This window comes from Penaeus vannamei, chromosome 9 (genome assembly GCF_042767895.1).
Source record: "Penaeus vannamei isolate JL-2024 chromosome 9, ASM4276789v1, whole genome shotgun sequence".
In the NCBI taxonomy this organism is placed as follows: Eukaryota; Metazoa; Arthropoda; class Malacostraca; order Decapoda; family Penaeidae; genus Penaeus; species Penaeus vannamei.
This window is the reverse complement of record NC_091557.1, coordinates 25,054,028-25,061,527: the sequence shown is the minus strand read 5'-3', so window position 1 is coordinate 25,061,527 and position 7,500 is coordinate 25,054,028. Positions and strand designations below refer to the sequence as shown.

At 36.8% G+C, this 7,500-nt stretch overlaps 1 protein-coding gene across 2 annotated transcripts in view; it reads right to left on the bottom strand.

Moving 5' to 3' along the window:
• Positions 1-6,070: 6,070 nt before the first annotated feature.
• Positions 6,071-7,500, bottom strand: part of LOC113827590 (trimeric intracellular cation channel type 1B.1) — a gene marked incomplete at its 5' end in the record, with an annotated part of 4,471 nt that continues 3,041 nt past the window's right edge. For both annotated transcript variants that reach the window (XR_003477752.2, XM_027380490.2), the window contains 1 exon segment: positions 6,071-7,500. This exon segment is cut by the window's right edge and continues 121 nt beyond it.

The window sequence follows — 7,500 nt, the reverse complement described above, 5'->3', positions numbered from 1 at the left end:
ATAATCATTATGATGGTATTAAGATGGTAAGAGCAGAAACAATAGTAATGATAATAGTCATAACAATGATCTTTACGATCATGAAGATGATAGCGATGGTAGTAATAATGACGATCATAATAAAAACAATGATAATAATGATAACAATTATCATTATAATTACTAATAGTATGCTTATTATTTTCATTATTGGTATTATCATTGTCATTATCATTATCATTTTTTATTATCATTATTATTATTATCATCTCCACTATTATTATCATTATGAGTTTATTTTCATTTTAGTTATCATCATTACTATTATTATTATTATTGTTGTTATTATTATTATTGCTATAATTACTATCATTATTATCTTTCTTATTGTTATTATCATTATTATCATCATTATCACTGCAATTATCATTATTTTAATCATAATTATTATCAATATTATTATCATTGATATTATTATCACTAATATTATTATTATTGATATTATCATTATTATTGTTATCATTGTTATTGTTATTATTGTTATCATCACTATCATTTTTACTATCATTATTATCACTGCTATTATCATTACCATCATGATCATAATCTTTGTCATTATCATCATTATAATTATCACTAATATTATTATTGTTGTCGTTGTTATTATCAGTACAAAACAACAATAACAACAATAATAATAATAATAACAGAAATAATGAAAATAAAAATAATAATAACAATAATGATAATAATAATAATAATAATAATAATAATAATAATAATAATAATAATAATAATAATAATAATAATAATAATAATAATAATAATAATGATAACCATATGACTAAAGGTAAACGTTGACGATGACAATCATAATCGTAATGGCAGCAAAAGCTCACCATATTTGGGCATAAGGGATACGTTCCTAGACACTTAACTCTTGCCAAGCAACATGGCATGCTATGGGCGTGTCTAAAGTATAACCACGCCCTTTCCATTTTATACTCCACGGAAGCGTCTGTTGCTCCCAAGATGTAGCAGATAGGCCTAGCTGCTCTAATCTCATCGAAACGTATCTGAAGAAAAGTTTAAACAACAAAATACAGTAAAAGCCTGTAAAAAGGGGAACCTTAATTTTGCCGAATATTGGGATAAAATTCCTGACTGAACAACACAACGACATTCCTTATACCTTGTTTTACATGGCACTGTTAACTGAAGAGCATGTGTGGCCGTAATTAAGCACCGATCGCGATCGTGTGTAGATTGCGAAACGGTTTATGCTTAGTGGATTTATTATTTTCCTTTTTTTCGGCAGCTACCATTTAGGAGTCGCCACAGCGGATCATCAGTTTCCAATTTGTTCTACCTTCGGCCACTTCCTCTGCCAGACCGACTTCTTGCATGACCTCTATAACAACATCCATGAACCTTCTTTTTGGTCGTCTCTTTCTTCTTCTCCTTCATTCTTCTACCGATGCACGTAATTCGGCAGAACATGGTCAAACCACCCAAGTCTTGCTTCGCTTACTCCCCCCTAAGCGTTTAACTTGTGCTGTGTTTGTCTTACATAGTCGTTCCTAAGTTTAGCATTCCTTGTCACTCCCTAAAGAAAATCTCAACATCTTGAGAAAAACAGTCTCTACCTCTGTTTCCTGTCCATATAAAATTGCAGGCCACGCAACTATCTTATAAATTTTCTTTGTTATTCAAGCCGATATCCTTTTGTCACAGATGATTCCTGACACTTTTCTCCATCCGTTCCACCATGCCTTCGCACTCTTTTTCACGGCTTTGCTGTAATTCCTATTACTCTAGACAGTTGAGCCAAGGTATTTGAATTCTTAAACTTTTGTCACTGCTAGACCTAACATCCTCACTCTCCTCTATCAACATTAAGAGGATTTTTCGCATTTCAAAGACATTTTCCATGCAATTTATTATTGGTGTCAGCAAAACAGTACACAGCTTGCTGCCGACATTTTTCTCGTTTCTCTATACAATGTATTACGTTTTTCACAGTTCATTAAACAAAGGGGGTGTGAGGCCCCTCCTGGATTCGCCACTAAAACAATAAGAAAAATGCTTATTGACTGTTAGATATGGCAGCACCATTGTATAGCATAGTATAGAAGAAACAAAAGCCAAGAAAAATGTTTAAATACAAAGATCTGGAGACGGAAACCAGAGAACTAACAGTTTTTTTTATGTGCCTGCCTCTTTTTTATCTATATTAAAGCTGAAAGATTCGTGGATTTACTCTAAAGCCACTTTAGAAGTGACAGATGGCAAATCTTCATAGGAGAATATCCAGTCATCAAATTTTCTGTATTAAAATACGGGTTTAACTTATGAGAAAGGAAGTGGTGTAAGGGGAATATGAGTAGGAGGATTGATATCGGTAGTATCAGGAGGATGGATATCGGTAGTAGACGGAATTGAGGGGGTTAGGTTGTGTTGAGAGGGAGTAGGAAGAAGGGGTGTAGGGGGGAATATGAGCAGGAGGGGGATGGATATCGGCAGTCCTTCGAGTGTGGAGGGAGTAAGAGTTGTGGAACTTTGGAGAGTTTTGAGAGACAAAGATTTTCTTATGAGGGGGGTAAGAGGAGACTGGTATCTGAGGAATAAAGGCAAAAGTAGGTGGAGGTGAGTGTGCAGTAGGGGAAGGAGGGGAAACGTTTAGTCTGCTGCGGGTAGTGCGGGGAGGGAGAGGGGACGGTGTTGGGGCTGTAGTTGAGATTGGAGTGTCTGGATTTAGAGTAGCAAAAGAATTTGACTGGGGGAGGTTGAATGTAGAAGTGGAAGTGGGGAAGTAAGTAGGTATAGGGGAGGGTGTAGGAACACCTTGAGGTGGAGGGAGAGGGGCAGAGCGAGCGACATTACTAGAGTAGGGAATATAAGAGACCATTTTTGTATTTGAGAGTTGCTACCTCAGACTCGAACTTTAAATGGGACAGCCTCTATAAAATACATTATGGGGGGCGCCGCAGTTAGCACATGTACGTGCATGTGCAGAGCAGTTTGATCTGGTATGACCGGGTTGGACACATAGGGGGTATCGGTCTGTGGAGCGGCAGTATTTGGCAGAATGTCCAAATCGCCAACAGTTTTGACATTGGCGGGGAGGAGGTTGGTATGGTCGAACAGGGATGGAATGTCCACCAATGTATATACGAACGGGGTCATGTGTACTGGAAGTAATTTTGGCAGTGTTGGTGGGTTTCTTTCGAGGAATTGAGTAGCAATGTACTGATTTCACGTCTTGGTCTTTGAGGCATTCGAGTAAGTCTTCTCCACAGTCTGACCAATCTTTGGTATCGACTGGACAGTTTGCTGGGGGGATAGAGACTTCCGGTACAAGTATTAAGAGTTGGATGAGGTTCTGCAGGAATGGGGTTGCCAGAGTGATCAATTAGATTTGATAATGCTATAGCTTCAGTTTCATATCTGACCGTTACGAGACGGAAGCGATCGCGTCAGGTATGGAAAGGGACTCTACCCACTTGTTTTTGGAGGCATTGTTGAAAGAGAAGAGTTGCCAGAGTAAGGCGCTGTAGGGGGATCACGAAAAATCGGTCCCATTTAGCTGGGCTAAATAGAGTATTTAAGATATTTGTAAGCTGTTTGGTGGTAGAAGGACAGGGACGTGTGGAAGAGGGAGTGTTGTTGAGGGGGTCAGTTTTACGGAGAGATGGAGAAAAAGGCTGTAAGGTAGTAATAAGGGAGGTTGGGGTGTTTGATGAAGAAGGTTGTAGGGGTAGAGGTGATGAAGTTGAGGAAGTTGGGAGAGTAGGAATTTCTGCTGGAGATTGAGTCTCGGCTTGGGTGGGTAGTACACTGGTAGGCATTGAGGAGTGGGTAGTAGTTTCAGTGTTCAGAGTCGTGGTCAAAGGAGAGTCTGGGGTCGGGGAGCCGGTAGAGTCTGAATTGGTGGGGCTATTTGATGAAGGGGTAAGCCTCATTGCCTTTAATATGGGCATAGCTTCATTACTGGCCATAGGAAGCCCTGATTATGTAGAGGACATAAACAGTCCACCCCCTAAGTCCCCCTTAAGGGGGTAAAGGCTAGACGACTATATCAGGGGAATACCGTGCCCATGGTTCCCGCAGGCCGTTCAGGACTGGCACAAGGTCAGCCTTTCATCATTTCAGCACGGCTCTTACACCTTAGGAAGCAGATAGTAGAAAGGGTTGAAGGGACGGAAACAGAAAGCTGGAGGGGGAAAAGACCATGCAAAATTAGTTGTCGAGGGCTGAGGCCCTAGGTAGATCCCTGGGTCTCTGTCTCCGTCAACAACAGGCAAGGGATTGGGGGGAAAGTTATGAAGTCTTTTGTAAGTTTTTACATATAGAAAGTACAGGCAGAAAATTATTAAAAAAAAATAATGAGCTGTCATGATTACAGAAAGACTAGCTTATTTGAATTCTTTTTCAGATTTATTAATGTTTTCTTGTCGTTCTTTATTGTTTTGTAATATTTAATTTTTCATACTTTAATTTGTTTGTGTGAATTTATTTTCCTGTATTATCTTCTCTTTTGCCAGATGGCTTTCCTTCATGTTACTAAGTTAAAATAGGAAAATTATATTATACTATATCTATACATACCGATATAATTAGTATTTTGACTGAGGCAACCTGTTATGGTTCTGAAAAAATAATCTTTTGAAAATCAAGTTATAGCAAGTCGCATGCACTCTTGTAAATTCTTATTTTTTTCACATATATTAATCTACTTATCACATGGTATTGTTTCATATCATTCAGAGTAATATGAAAGCTACCTTTGATTTCTTTAAGAAACTTACAAGTGCATGGTTTTAAGGTTTTCAGAACACAGAAGTACAACAAAGCAAATTTACAGTTTTAAGATACTCTCTGAGAAATGAATGGCTCACCAACAACCATCATACCAGAACTTCGTTGACTATAAGAGAGCCTTTGACCCAATGCCCCTGGGAAAATGCTGTGTTCAGTGTAGTATTGTTTTGTGAAATGTCAGAGCACATAGATGGCTCTGCCATCTATGTACACCTTGTGACCTCACCTCATTTCACCTTTCCTGGAGTTTGCAGGAAAAATCTTTTTTTACTAATGCTATATTTATTGATACTTTTATTTTTATAATAGACATCATAATTACTATGTTATTGTCATAACTAACAGCAACGTAAGGTACCAGGAAATATTCTTGAAAATCAAGGAAAATGGTAAACAAGTGAGACCTAGTATTTATGGAGCCGTCTATGTGTGAAAAGATTTACTAAATAAAATACACAGTGGGCATGGCATGTACACACATACCATCCCTGGCTGCATGGGTTTAATAATGACACAAGGCATTTTTCTGATAATGTAAAAATGCAACATTAGCACTTAAGGTACCAACACAAGAAACCCAATGTATGAACCTGCAAAGAGACTCATACTTGTAAATGAAAGCCTTGGTTTTGTGCAGAATGCATTAGACAAGGATGTGTTTTCTCCTTATTGGTTCAGTTTCTCACATGAATTCATTATAACTGAAATAAAGCAGTTTTTCCAGTAGTGTGAAAGTTGGTGGAAGAGTAGTGTTGCTGAAATTTATTTCATTAGTTATGAGATTTCGCAGAAAGACTCAATTGGACACCATCAGTGTGGTATGAAGATTAGTGCAGGAAAACCAGGAGGGTTTCCGGACAAAAATCTTATTCCAATTGAGTCTCTCAGATAAAGAACTCCAGCATTTATTCAAATAATTGGGAAGTCAGATCAGTAATAGTGTAAGTTCCATTACTAAAATTGAAATTGTTATTGCAGCAGCTACTTTAGTGATAGGTTCACTTAATCTGTTTGGACTAATAAGAACATAACCATTGAGACAGAGTTGAGATTTGTCTGAGTAGCTGATATGTAGGATGGTATGTCCTTATATATCCTGGGCTATAGATGCAAAATTAACTACATTACTATGGGAACATAAAATAGATTGAATAGCATATATGACTTATTAATGGCAATCACAACCCCCCCACACACACACAAACATTTTTCTTGACTACAAGCCACTCCTTTTGAGTTAATTGATACAGGGAAAAAAAAAACAAAGACGAGGGTCTCACATTTTTATTTTCTGTAAAAATTTAACAATTTTCTGTGATTTCTGACATTATGGCATCATCAAAGAAGAAAAAAAAAAGAATGCAGACTAGCATGCCCGGCCAAGTATTATTATCTCTTGTTTGTCTTTTGTGCGGCTGCAACATGCCAGACCGCTGCATGGGTGGGAGAGGGCTGGGGATGGGTGAAGGGAGGTGTGGAGTGGACGTAAAAAGCAGCCGACTAACACCTTGTGTGTGTTTGTATATACTTTAAGGTCTTGCTGCTAGAGTTGTTTTTATTCATACATACATATAAACCATGAGAAACTATTGCACTAAGTCTGGTCTCTCATGAAATTCCTAGATATCTTTTATGTGTGTGTGTCTCTGTGTCCTTTCCAAACTTTCTTTCCTTTTTTTACACTTTAACTGAGCCAATCAGATACCATTTGTTATTAATAAAAAGACCAGAAAAAATGAGTGTTATGCTTCACCAACAAAATACTATGAAAAGCAGAGAATAATGCACACAGTCCCCACACCAGAATCCTGTAAGAAAAAAAGAAAGAGTGGTGGGGCATGGAGAGAAATAGGTATATGGATTGGATGGTTGACTGTTGAAAGGTAGGAGGGGGACGTGGCAAAACCCTCTGCTAGGAAACACATAAACATGACTAGTAGGGTCTGAAGACATTGGATACTAGAAAACATTCAAAAGAATTGACTACCTAAGAAACAAGAACAAAATATTTATCACAAAAAAAAAAAAAAAAAGTGATAATAATAGTAATAACAATAATAAAGATAATATCAATAAAATAATAAAAACATAGAATTATCTTATCAAGATCACTGGGATGAGATACTTTAAGAAGCAAGTCACCATCCCTTGATCAGTTTATCATTGCAGGCAAAATCATAGGAAGAAAGAAACAATTCATTGCGTTCCATTTCCGAGTGTAAGTACTAAATAATACTGAAGATTTCCCTTGTCACAAAAAAGTACTATTCGATACCACGTAGATGGTTTGTCGTTTGTACATTCTATACCTGTTCCGTTGTACAAGTAATGAGGAAACAGTTCAGCGACTATGTATACAGACATTACATATCATAACAAACTGAAAAATTAAAAATAAGTGGGTGAAATTTGACCACTTATAATTTCCACATTCTTGACACTATAATCATTATAACAATAATAACCATAATAATAATAACTGTGAAACTGAACAGACTAAATTCCCTTCACTATTTCTTTTACCAATTTCCTCCATTTCCATCAAGTTTAAAACCACCATTCATATGAAATCATCGCATACAAAGACCGCTTTAGGCCAATTTCATACAATATTGTTTGGCCTTGTGTATTATAAATTACTTGTCATAACAATGTTTGAAAGAATAGAAAAAAAAAAAATACAGAATGGGTTGTAAACAC